Here is an 11,230-nt window from a genome sequence, read left to right on the forward strand (position 1 = left end):
TGTTAAATTATTTGCAGAATGTTTACATGATTGTTGTATGATCTTCACAATCCTCTTCTTATCAAACAGAGTAACGCACAGTTGAACAAATCAAGTTCTCTTTACAAATCAGCTCTCTCTTTCAGCTTTAAGGTCAGAGGCCGATTCCCATGTACAGTTGAAGATGATTTTGCTGGTTTATTAATGTGAAGTATTCCTGGATGGCCAGATCTCCACACATGGAAGTTTCTTCACAGTAAGCTGATAGATCCTGAAGACAATTCCAGTTCAGTACGTATCCACAATCTCGGGCTTGAAACCTAAGAGCAAAAATAAAAAGGTTTACAGCTAAAGGGCCGGTTTAGCTCTGCTAAGGACATTATAAAACAGTCGATATGTACTTGTACAGTATTACAAACTAACACGGCCGTCACTTGTTACATCTCACGTTGTATTACCGCTGTGGTAAACTGAATATCTCATCTGGGATTCCTGATGGACAAGATGACGTTCTTGAAGGTCTCATTCTGTGTTGGTTTCAGAGCATCTTCACCTCATTCAAATCTTTCTGAAGGACACCAAGAAATGCAAAGCGCAGCAAACATTTATACTCATGACGACCATTAAAATGGCCGTATTGCCTAAGGTCTTCGAAAAGCTCCAACCAAAATTGTGATCTGTAAAATTAACAGAAAGAATCAAATATATGAAATGGGAATTCATTTATTTTTGCGACTTAAACTGTATGCCTAACACAATAAGTATTTCTCTCCTCTTTTAAACCGTTAGTCAATTTTGTTAATAGTTTGAAATCTGGTTTATACAGACAGACAGACAGCAGCACGTCTTGACAGCAGTGAACACAAGTTCAGAATGTAAATACGATGAATGATTTTGTTGCATGTGACAGCGGAGGAGTTGACACAATTAGTCGTTGACTCCAGCATTCAAAGTCTGAACAGCAGCAGGATTCCTGCCAGTGTGCATCTTCTCACTTTGTGTGGAGTTCCTTGAAAAAAGTATACAGTTGGAGAAAATTAGACACTGCAACCACCAGCCCAACTGCTTTAGGTGGGTTTGAAAATGTTGAAGAAATTTATATAAAGGGATGAGAATGAAACAGACGTGTCTAACCACACTGTGACGATGTAATAAAGATGTAAAAAAAATCACAATTCTAATAAGGAATTGCTAAAATGTAACCATATTTTTAAATTGTTAATCTTTACAATACCGTTGTTTTCTAAAATGTGCCCACCAGGATTTGATCCTCTGATTTGTAACAGATGTTCCATAATTGTGACTTCTAGCATCAGAAAAGGTCAGCATGTTGAGCTCTTAAAGTACACTGCATAGCGGCCATTACACCATTCTCTGTGCCACAAGCCGTTCTTAAACACATCGCTAGGCTACGATACCCAACTCAGATACGCATTTCACATAAAGAGAAGCGATGACCGCAGGGTTACTGTTTGTTGGCCCACAAGTTAACCACAAAAGCCATCCACACATCCACTGACTGCAAAGCCGTACGGTTTCAATTTCTCATAACCATCGACATGCCAAACATAATTCGGTCCTAATGAATGGTAACTCCTGCAAAATCTTCTTCTTCTTCTGCAAAGTGATCCAGCCGGATTCATCTCCGATATCAGCTTCATTACACTCCACCTTCTGACACGCAAGAAATATTTTTACTTTATCAGATTAAACAAAGTCCTGTATCCAAATAAACGACCAGGTCCTCTGAGCCTCCTCTGAATCGCAGCTCGCAAAACATGTCGTGCAGGAATAATTACTACGTTTTGATAAGTCGAGATGCTTCAGACGGTTTTTTAAAGTACGGAGTCAGATGGTTATTCCGTGATGTGTTTCCAGAAAGTCCAAAATCACCTCATCCGGGTAACCTTTGTTGAAGTATCCCTGTAGGTCAGGGGTCCTCAATCCCAGTCCTGGAGGGCCGCAGTGGCTGCAGGTTTTTGTTCTAACCCGGTTGCTTAATTAGAAAGCAATTCTTGCCAATAATTTTCATTTCATGGCTTCTTGGTGCTTTAACTCTGCTATGTCAGGTCATTCTGATATCCTGGATTTTCTTCCCCTTTCTAAGGATATCGTCCAAATGATTTGAAGGCTAAAATGGAGGAGTAATTCTCAGTTCTTCACTTTTGTCTCTTCACTTTCCTTCCAAGTATTTCATTAAACCCAACAGTGCATGATAAATACACACAGAGGTGTAAATAGTAACCAGCTAAACGGAGATCTGCTGGTCTCTTTTGTCATTTGCATGTTATTGCTAATTAGGAGTAATTAAAAACAAAGAATACGGCTGTTTAAGACTAAAATTACCAATAAGGGTTCAAAATCTTAATAAAGCGACACAACTAAAATGAAGCAGAAGAGTTACTTGGGCAATAAGAGCTTCTTATTAAGCAACTGGGTTGAACTGCGGCCCTCCAGGACTGGGATTGAGGACCCCTGCTCTATAAGGTGCTTTTCACTTGGTCCATTGATAATTCCTGTTATATACATATATATAAAACTTCAAACAATATGCGCATATAAACACATTTTTATGACGTAAATGAATGAATGACTTGAAAAGATTTCGTCCTTCGCCATCCTCTATGTGAGTCAGACATTCCAAAGACCTGCCACACTCCGGCAAAACGACGGCTTTCTTTCCAGGACTGTCCCACAAAACGGACGAAACATATCAGCGCTAAAAAGTGACAGAATGCCAGGCTGAGATTGAATATCATGCTAGTTATCCATCTTCTCCTCGTAACATATACTGGCCGATTTAAATAAAGACGGAGATCTACTGTACTTACCACTAGCGCTCCCAATTTCCAAATCCGTTTGAACGCACAGATTGATTTTATTTTCTTAAGCCCACAAGACACTCCACCGCACAACACAAATGTGATGTATATCTGTGAAAGGAAAGAGTAGCCGCAGACCTTCTGAAATTAAAAAGCGTTACTTTAATCAGCCTTAATCTGTTTATACCGTACCAGTAACAGAAGCTTTACAGGTGGCACTAAACTTCGTCAGGATCACAGAATATCGTCACCAATGCTGCCTTGGCTTGACCGCCCATTTCGCAGACCCCACCACCCCTCACCTGCGACGTCATTTCCATTTTGACTTTCTTTTCATTTGTGTTTTCAATTGTTTGTATGTGTGTTTTTTTTATTTTTTTGTACTTTCTGTATTTTTGTTGCTGTTTTTATTTCTGTTTGTGTTTTGCCCTTCAGGTCACCGTATCAAAGTGTTGTGTCAACCTAAAGCCTCAAACCCTTTGCAGAAGTTTCTCCCTGTAGCTCAGCGTCTCCCGTCTTGTCTTTATAACTGACGTTCCTGGTGCCCACACGTCTAGCACTTTGCACTCCATTTTCCGAGTGTGTCCCCAGTTCTGACGCCTGTCCCTGTCATTTTGAATTCTTTCTGCTGCCTCCTCACTGACTGCTCCAATTTTAGGGTCATCTGTAAATTTCACACGTTTACTAATTTCTACCAGAATCCGTGTCTTTAATATAACCAGAAAAAGTGATGAGGGTTCAAGGACAGACCCCTGAGAGCCTCCACCAGATGACCCCTCTCCATTGTCCTCATTTCTGTACTCTTTGTCACCCGCCGGTCATCCAGCTCTGGTGGTCTCCTCTGATGCCTGCAGCTCCTTATTTCAGAATTCATCGCTGGTGTGGGCGGCCGAGTCAAAGGCCTGCAGGTGAAGGCTGAACTCGATTCTGTTGTGTGCTTTACTTTGGTCCGCCTGCTCACAGACTGGTATGGCAGGACCTTCCTCTCATAAACCCATGATGGCTTTAATTTAGTATATTGTTTTATGTTTAGGCACTTTACTGATTTATTTCATATTAGTCATCAGTCAGTCGGTCAGTCAGTCAATGTCCAACCCGCTATATCCTAACACATGCCAATCCCAGCCAGCACAGCGCGCAAGGCAGGAACAAACCCCAGGCAGGGTGCCAGCCCACCGCAGGGCACACACACCCACCCACACACACCAAAGACAATTTAGGATCACCAATACACCTAACCTGCATGTCTTTGGACTGTGGAAGAAACCGGAGTGCCCAGATTAAAGCCACGCAGACACGGGGAGGACATGCAAACTTCGCAGGTCTCCTTACTGCGAGGCAGCAGCGCTACCACTGCGCCACCGTGCCGCCCCTCGTTCTTATTATAATTTCCATCATTTTTTCATTGCACAGAAGTGAGGCTTATTGCTCTGTAACGCATATTTTCACAAGACACTAAACACTTTACTCAGATACATTCAAAGATAGTTTTGGACCGTCTCACACTTCTAACCTTCACAAATGCAGTTTAGTCTGCAAAAATCGTATTTTAATTCTTTGAGAAGCATGAAGATAATTCTCTTAAGAGTGACTTCCACAGAACAATCAATCGTATGTCAATATGATAAAGATTGTTTGGCCTTTTTATTGGTTAATTTTAGAACTTTAGCATTTATTATAACTAATGTTTTTGAAAAAAAATCTATTTAAAATTTAAAAAAAGCAATTACTGAGAGTATTGCCATAACGTAATGACATGGATGATGTTGGAGCTGACAAATAAAAGTGCGTGATCTTTACTGACCACAAGAGGGCGCTCGTCTTCCAGGTAGGAGGCCGCTCTGCTCCGCTGAAGAAAAAGAAACCGCGAAGCGCCGAATGACGAAGTCAGCCGCTCGATGTCGTCGGCTTTACTCGTAAAGGTGACACTGAGAGCCACTAAATCATCCAGCTTGATAGGAGGCCAGTCACACAAAAATCGAAATACTGAGATGTAGACTTGATCTCATTTTCATGATGACAGAAATAAAAGCATGTTATTAAACACGGGGACACGGTGGCGCAGTGATAGTGACGAGCTGGTGCCCCGTCCAGAGATTGTTGCTGCCTCCCGCAAGGAGCTTGCTGTGCAGCCTTCACTGTAAAAAATCAATCCTACACCCAATTAAAAAAAAAAAACGGATTACAATCGCATTTTTGAGTTTGCTCAACATTACACTGACAGATCCTGCCAATTACAAAATTTGAGTTCACTGGATACAAGCTACACTATGCCAAACTAAAAAAATTAAATTAGCTCAAGTAGAAATAATGAATATGTAAAACAGCATTAAGCCCATCTTACATACATTTTAGAGCTGTGACAATGCCATCTCTAATTGGCGTAACTAAAAAACCGAAGTTGAGTAAATGTAAGTAAATTTAAGCAAACTTCAAGGTAGAAATCCATCCATCCATCCATCTATTATCAAACCCGCTGCATCCTAACTACAGGGTCACGGGGGTCTGCTGGTGCCAATCCCAGCCAACACAGGGCACCAGGCAGAAAACAAACCCGGGCAGGGTGCCAGCCAGCCCACCGCAGGGCACACACACACCAAGCACACACTACACACAACAAATTAATATATTTGTTTTTTTGCAAACTCAAAAAGCACATTATAATCAGTTACTTAAAAACTCTGAGTATATTGAGCAACATATTGTATTTTAACACAAAAGAAAAAACAGCTTTTTTTGAAAATAATGCAGCTTTATTTTCTTAGACATGGCATTACAGTATTATTACAATGTGAAATATGAACATCTCTTACATAAATGTTTTTATATTCAGTACGTTCAAATTTTGCCTTAATAACATTGTATGTATCATTACTAATCAGCACAAGCCATGCCATCTCTGATGCTGTGGGATCTTAATTTGAAATAATGTTACATCAGTCATCCCAAAAGGTCTTTGTGAGCAGAACCTGCCCAGGCCAAAGGGATTGTGTCGTAACGTTAAGACTAATGTTTCACACAAAGAGAAGCGGCTCGAGCAAAGTTCGTCTAACATCAAAAGACAAGCCCGTCGTATTCTGCAGATCTGAGTCTCGTTTGTCTCACGTTTATGTACGCGGCGTATTTCTGAGTGACAATACTCTGTGAGTGTGAGTCTCCAGCAGTTAGAAACACCTTCTGCTCTTTTCAAACATGTATTTCAGTTCTGAATGTTCAGAGCACACAAAAGACCAACCAACAAGTGAGACACAAGCTCTTCAGCTCCTTCTCGACCTTCTACCATGTCAGCCACGTTCACTGGTGCCGCTCCAGGACGGGTCTCATGGGGCCTCACAGCCTCTGATATTCTTACCTTCAAGTCATTTGTGAATATCTGAAGGGAGTCTGTACCCTACAACAATGGTAGAGTTGAGGTGTGATAAGACACACCACAGTTGACTCTTTTCTAAAGCCGAGTGACAGGCTGTCTACCAACTTCACTTTCTAGTTTGTTAATCAGTTAGTCGGACATTTCCAGCAGACCTCACGTGACGTGTTGTCGATAACGTCTTCTATTCTCTACTGAGTACTGAGGTGGTCCTTGTAGATCTGCCGCCCTCTTGTGTGGTAACGTCCATAGTCTGAAAGTTAACAAGAATGATAGTCATAGAGGTAGAATATACAAAGAAATAAAGTTTGAACAAAATGACAACTTAAGACAACAAAACAACTACTTAGATTTGACATCTTGTTTTCCACATTACTGCACATACACAAAAGTCCATCTTTGTTAAATGAATCCAAATAATGAAAGGGTGTTGCACATCTGCAATTTATTTAAAATGTATGCACACATCCAGACACACCTGCTATGAACCTGCATAACTGAACTTGTGAATTTCTAATAAACACGACAGCTCAGGATTTTGTTGATTACGCCGTCAAGTTGCTGGTCACACCTTAGGTGTAAAGAAGGGATTGTACTTTTATTGTTTGTGTAAATCTCACCATTGAAGAAAGATGTAAATGAATCCATTATGAATTTGTAGTCCGTGACATTGGAGTGAATCTGCGCAGTGCCAGAGACTCAGATCTACAGTCGAATTTAACTTCTTCTCTAAAATCATTTTGCACGCACTCAGTAACAGTCTATGGGTTTGTCACATTCACCTTCATATCGGCCCTAATTACAACACTTTTCAGTTCGTGTTTATGGCTATTAAACTATTCTTTCCTGGTCCTTATTACGTTCCTGTTCATCTAGTGATTCTAAAAGTGATTTCAATTCATGTCCCGTCTTGCCTCCTGTTTCTCTGTACATTTTGATCAGAGCTGTCGAATTGGCCAAGGATGTCAGAAATGTTTCTTTCAATTGCACCAGGATAATGTGATGAAACTCTGCATATACTGTAACAAAATTCAGGAATTAATAAAGTACTTATTATCAAGATGCGATCATCGCTGCTCGACAACTGAATTCTAAGATTTGATCAAACTGTCCTGCTTCTCTATGAAGACACCTGGCCATCCCTGCTGGACTACAGAGCCCAGTGCTTCATCCACCACAATCTCCTTCTTCTCAACGATAAAGTGAGGCCCATTCTGGTGTTGACTTGTCCAGGCTCATATTGTTCTTCTTCACTTCATCCTCAGGCTGCTGTCTGTCTGTTTCAAGATCTTCATCTTTTTGACCACCAGGATGATTTGGCAACACATCGACCTCACATTAACGAGGTTTCTTAAGGTGAACCAACTCCTCTTTTGTAAACGTTTGCTGCACTTCTGTAATAATTCACAAGTCACAAATGTCTAAGGTGTTATCTAAACAGAACACAATAAAACTGCACGAGCTGTCACGTGGCGAGTCTTAGGTTTATTCACATTTGTTTGTGAATTTATTTCTTTTTCTTCCTTGTAGTTGAGGTCGCTCAGTGTCTTCATTTCAGATTCGTCCCCCTTTATTGCTCGCTTTCTCCCTGTGACGCGCACCCCATTTTCCTCAATAAAAGAAACTTATAAATTGAATGCACACAAGAAACAAAGGAGAACTCCAGCCAGTAATCGCGTGTCTGCCTTTACAAGCCGTTACACAAACGCACCCTGCAGCGCCAGAAATAATTTACAGAACATTCAGTTTTTTAAAAAGCCCTCATCGTGCGTGGTGTGCGCGCCATCTTTTTTATTTTTTTGACTGCATGCGATTTTACGAAAAAAAAAACCCAAGAACGGTACAGAATATTGATGTCATTTTATCAATTCAGCGTGTAAAAAACAAACTGATCTGACCGGCCCTGTGCGCTCTTAATGCTCAATCCACTTGAATAAAATATGATCATCCGCAGCGTCCAGTCTGCTCTAAACGTTGTGGTGCCTCAAATGCTGGAGTCGAGCACCGCCGCTATACGGGACTCCAGACCGCGAACTTCACGTGAACAAAAGTGTCCTGATGTCGGGTTTTGAGGTATAAAAACACAACAATTGTTATAATGGAGAAAAGGGAACTGCCGCAATGGCGTGGCTTTTGTTAAGAGCGTAAAGCCACCACAGTAAGCACCTGAGCTTTCGTTTTCTAATTATTCATTTCAGATTCTGTGATAGTCACTAAAACCTTCCGTAATTAGCAGAACCGCCGTCATTACACGTCACACGTAAGAGAAGCTAACATTAAACACGTAAACACTTATTTACGTTCGTCAGATTATCATCGATGGTCGTCGAGGTTAGTAAAGTTACTCGAGTGGCTCCTGTTAGTAAACCGTACCCTGATTTTTTATGGTTTTAACAAAGTAAAGTCCTACTCTTGTAAACGCACGTACTTACTTTGAGTCGTTGGCTATCAGACTTTAGTAATTACAGATCGAGGAGTCGTGGAGTCGAGCACGTGCACCCGAACCTCAGAAATCGAGAATATTCTCACAGAACATGCGCAGTGCGTAAAAGAAAAACGCACACAAACAACAGATTATGAGTCCTCACAATGCTGATTCTTACATTTGAACCCAAAGAAAAACAGAATTCACATCTGCGCCGCACAACAAAGAAACGATTGTCAAGCTAAACATTTAAAACTGAAATGCTGGAATAACAAACATTTTCACACTGCAGGGTCGACTATCACTTCGTGACATTTTTTACGGTGTTTGATGAAATACTTTACTGCGGCAGTGCTGTCTCTTTCAAACGTACGAACTCCCAACTGCTGTCCTTCTTCTTCTTTCTCCACACAGTCAGCTCTGTAATAAACGTCAAGCCGTCTGTATAATGCTGATTCTTCAGAGCTTTTAAAGAAATATCTTTTTAAAGAAATATCTTCATAGTATTGTTTAGTTCTTCTGTCCTTCAGGTCGCGCCAGTCCCAGTGACGCATACAGCGCGAGGCAGGTGACACCGACAGTCACAAACTCACCCAGCTTGATAGGAAGCCAGTCACAAAAATAAAAAAAAAATGTTAAGAAGGAAGGAGGTAAAGTGGGACTGCGGTGGGGACTCCGATAAAACGGCCGAAGTTAATGAGAATCTAAAAGAAACAGAATTTATAGCCAAGCAAATCGATTTCTTTACAGACAAATAGATCTGGGAAGTCTCTGCAGGAATCCTCTGGGAAACTTTGAAGGCTTTTTTAAGAGGACAGATTATCTCATATCTTACCTGCAAAAATAAACTGGAAAGCAATTAAGGCATCAGAGCTAACCAGTGAAATCTCCAGAGCAGATGAAGAGCATGTCAGGTGTCCAAATGCAGCACTTCATAGGAGAAGACAACATCCGTTTATTATTATTAGTTTTACTCTGCTGGCCCGGCGCTATTTCTTTTGGGTGAGGGTCGATTTGGTTCGATTTTGTTGAACTTGACTTGATTGTGCGGAATGTTATTTTATTTTAATTAAATTAATAAGATGTTTATAAAAATAACAAAGCAAGTGCGTGTGAAATGAAGATGTGACCACTACGGGGCTGAGAACTGTGATAAGAAGAAAAGAACAGTTGAGCTGCGGGGCTCAAGCGATGCCGGCCACAAAGAAAAGTCATAAACTGAGAAAGGGATTGATTTCTAAAGTCGAAACTGAATTGAGCGTATCACGCAAAACTTCAATCCATCCATCCATTATCCAAGGCGCTACATCCTAACCACAGGGTCACGGGGGTCTGCTGGAGCCAACACAGGGCACAAGGCAGGACACAAACCCCGGGCAGGGCGCCAGGCCACCGCAGTTACACAAAACTTAAAAACTTGATTTTGACGCGTGAGTCGAGTTTGCCCTAAATATGCCCTGCCCTGGATAAACGGGTTGGGAAAGTGAACGGATGGTTGGCAGGTTTTTCTCGCGAGTTTGCTTTACATTTTTGCATGACAGCGCCATCTGCTGGTTCAGTGCTCACCTTGCACTTGATGCAGTGACGAGTATTGCGATTACTAACGTGCGTAAAATAAAGCGTTCGCCGTGACGGATGTGTCACTTTAGACGACTTTCTAGCGGTTTTCAGTCATAGAGTTTATTTCCATGGGCTGCACGATGGCATTCAATCTGAGGTGCCCAGGAATTGTCAGTCATGTAAGCTGACGCCGTCCAGTCATGAGATCCGCAGCTGCACTGGCATGTCTGACATCCCCAACAACTAAGGTGACATGGGTAGCATTGAGGGTACCCAACAGATGACTAGCAGCCCCCATGCATTGTTTTGAATAATTGCGTTAAATTTGGTCAGAATATTCAGGCTGTGTATATACAGTTTATTTCTGAAATAAAACCACTCGGTGAAATCAAATCGGTTTCCGATGTGACCGTTTGCTTTAAAATGACAGAACTGATCAAATCAAAATGAAGAAAAGCAAATCAAATATGAGGTGCTGGCCTTTGTGTAATCCTCTCCCCCCGTAGTGACCCTCACCTCCAAGCTTCCTCACCTGCTCGTTCAAATTGACTGACTGCTCCTGCCTCACACCTCCGAAGGTCGGCGTTTGAAATGTTAACTCGTGTGTGGGGGTTGTGTGTTCTCTCTCCGTTGATTGATTGATCGATCTATTGATCGATTTCTTGGTTTTTCAGAGCCATTGAGCTCCTCTCTTGAAAGCTCTCAGATGAATCGGCGAATGTAAACTCAGTGCGTGAGCGCCGTGGCGTCTTATTGGATGCCGTGAATGATTGGCTCCTCCCACGTGCCCTGCTTTTGCCACGGCACCGCCCCTCGTTAATTTGAAGTGAATTCAACGCTAATGAACGGACAGATTTTTAAAATTCCAGAAGATCTAGCGTGCCCCTTGACATTGGCACTGCCAGGCGTTTTGTTATTCGAGCTCCTCAAAGACTCGTCATGAGTAAAACGAGGAGAGCACACCGCAGAAGTTAAATAGCACATAAAAAAGAGAAAGTGCGCTTTAAAAACCGGCCGGGCTAAAATAAATGTGTAGATATGCAGCTTCATCCACTCGACCCCGCCTGAGGGTCGCAG

This window comes from Polypterus senegalus, chromosome 10, assembly GCF_016835505.1.
Source record: "Polypterus senegalus isolate Bchr_013 chromosome 10, ASM1683550v1, whole genome shotgun sequence".
NCBI lineage: Eukaryota > Metazoa > Chordata > Cladistia > Polypteriformes > Polypteridae > Polypterus > Polypterus senegalus.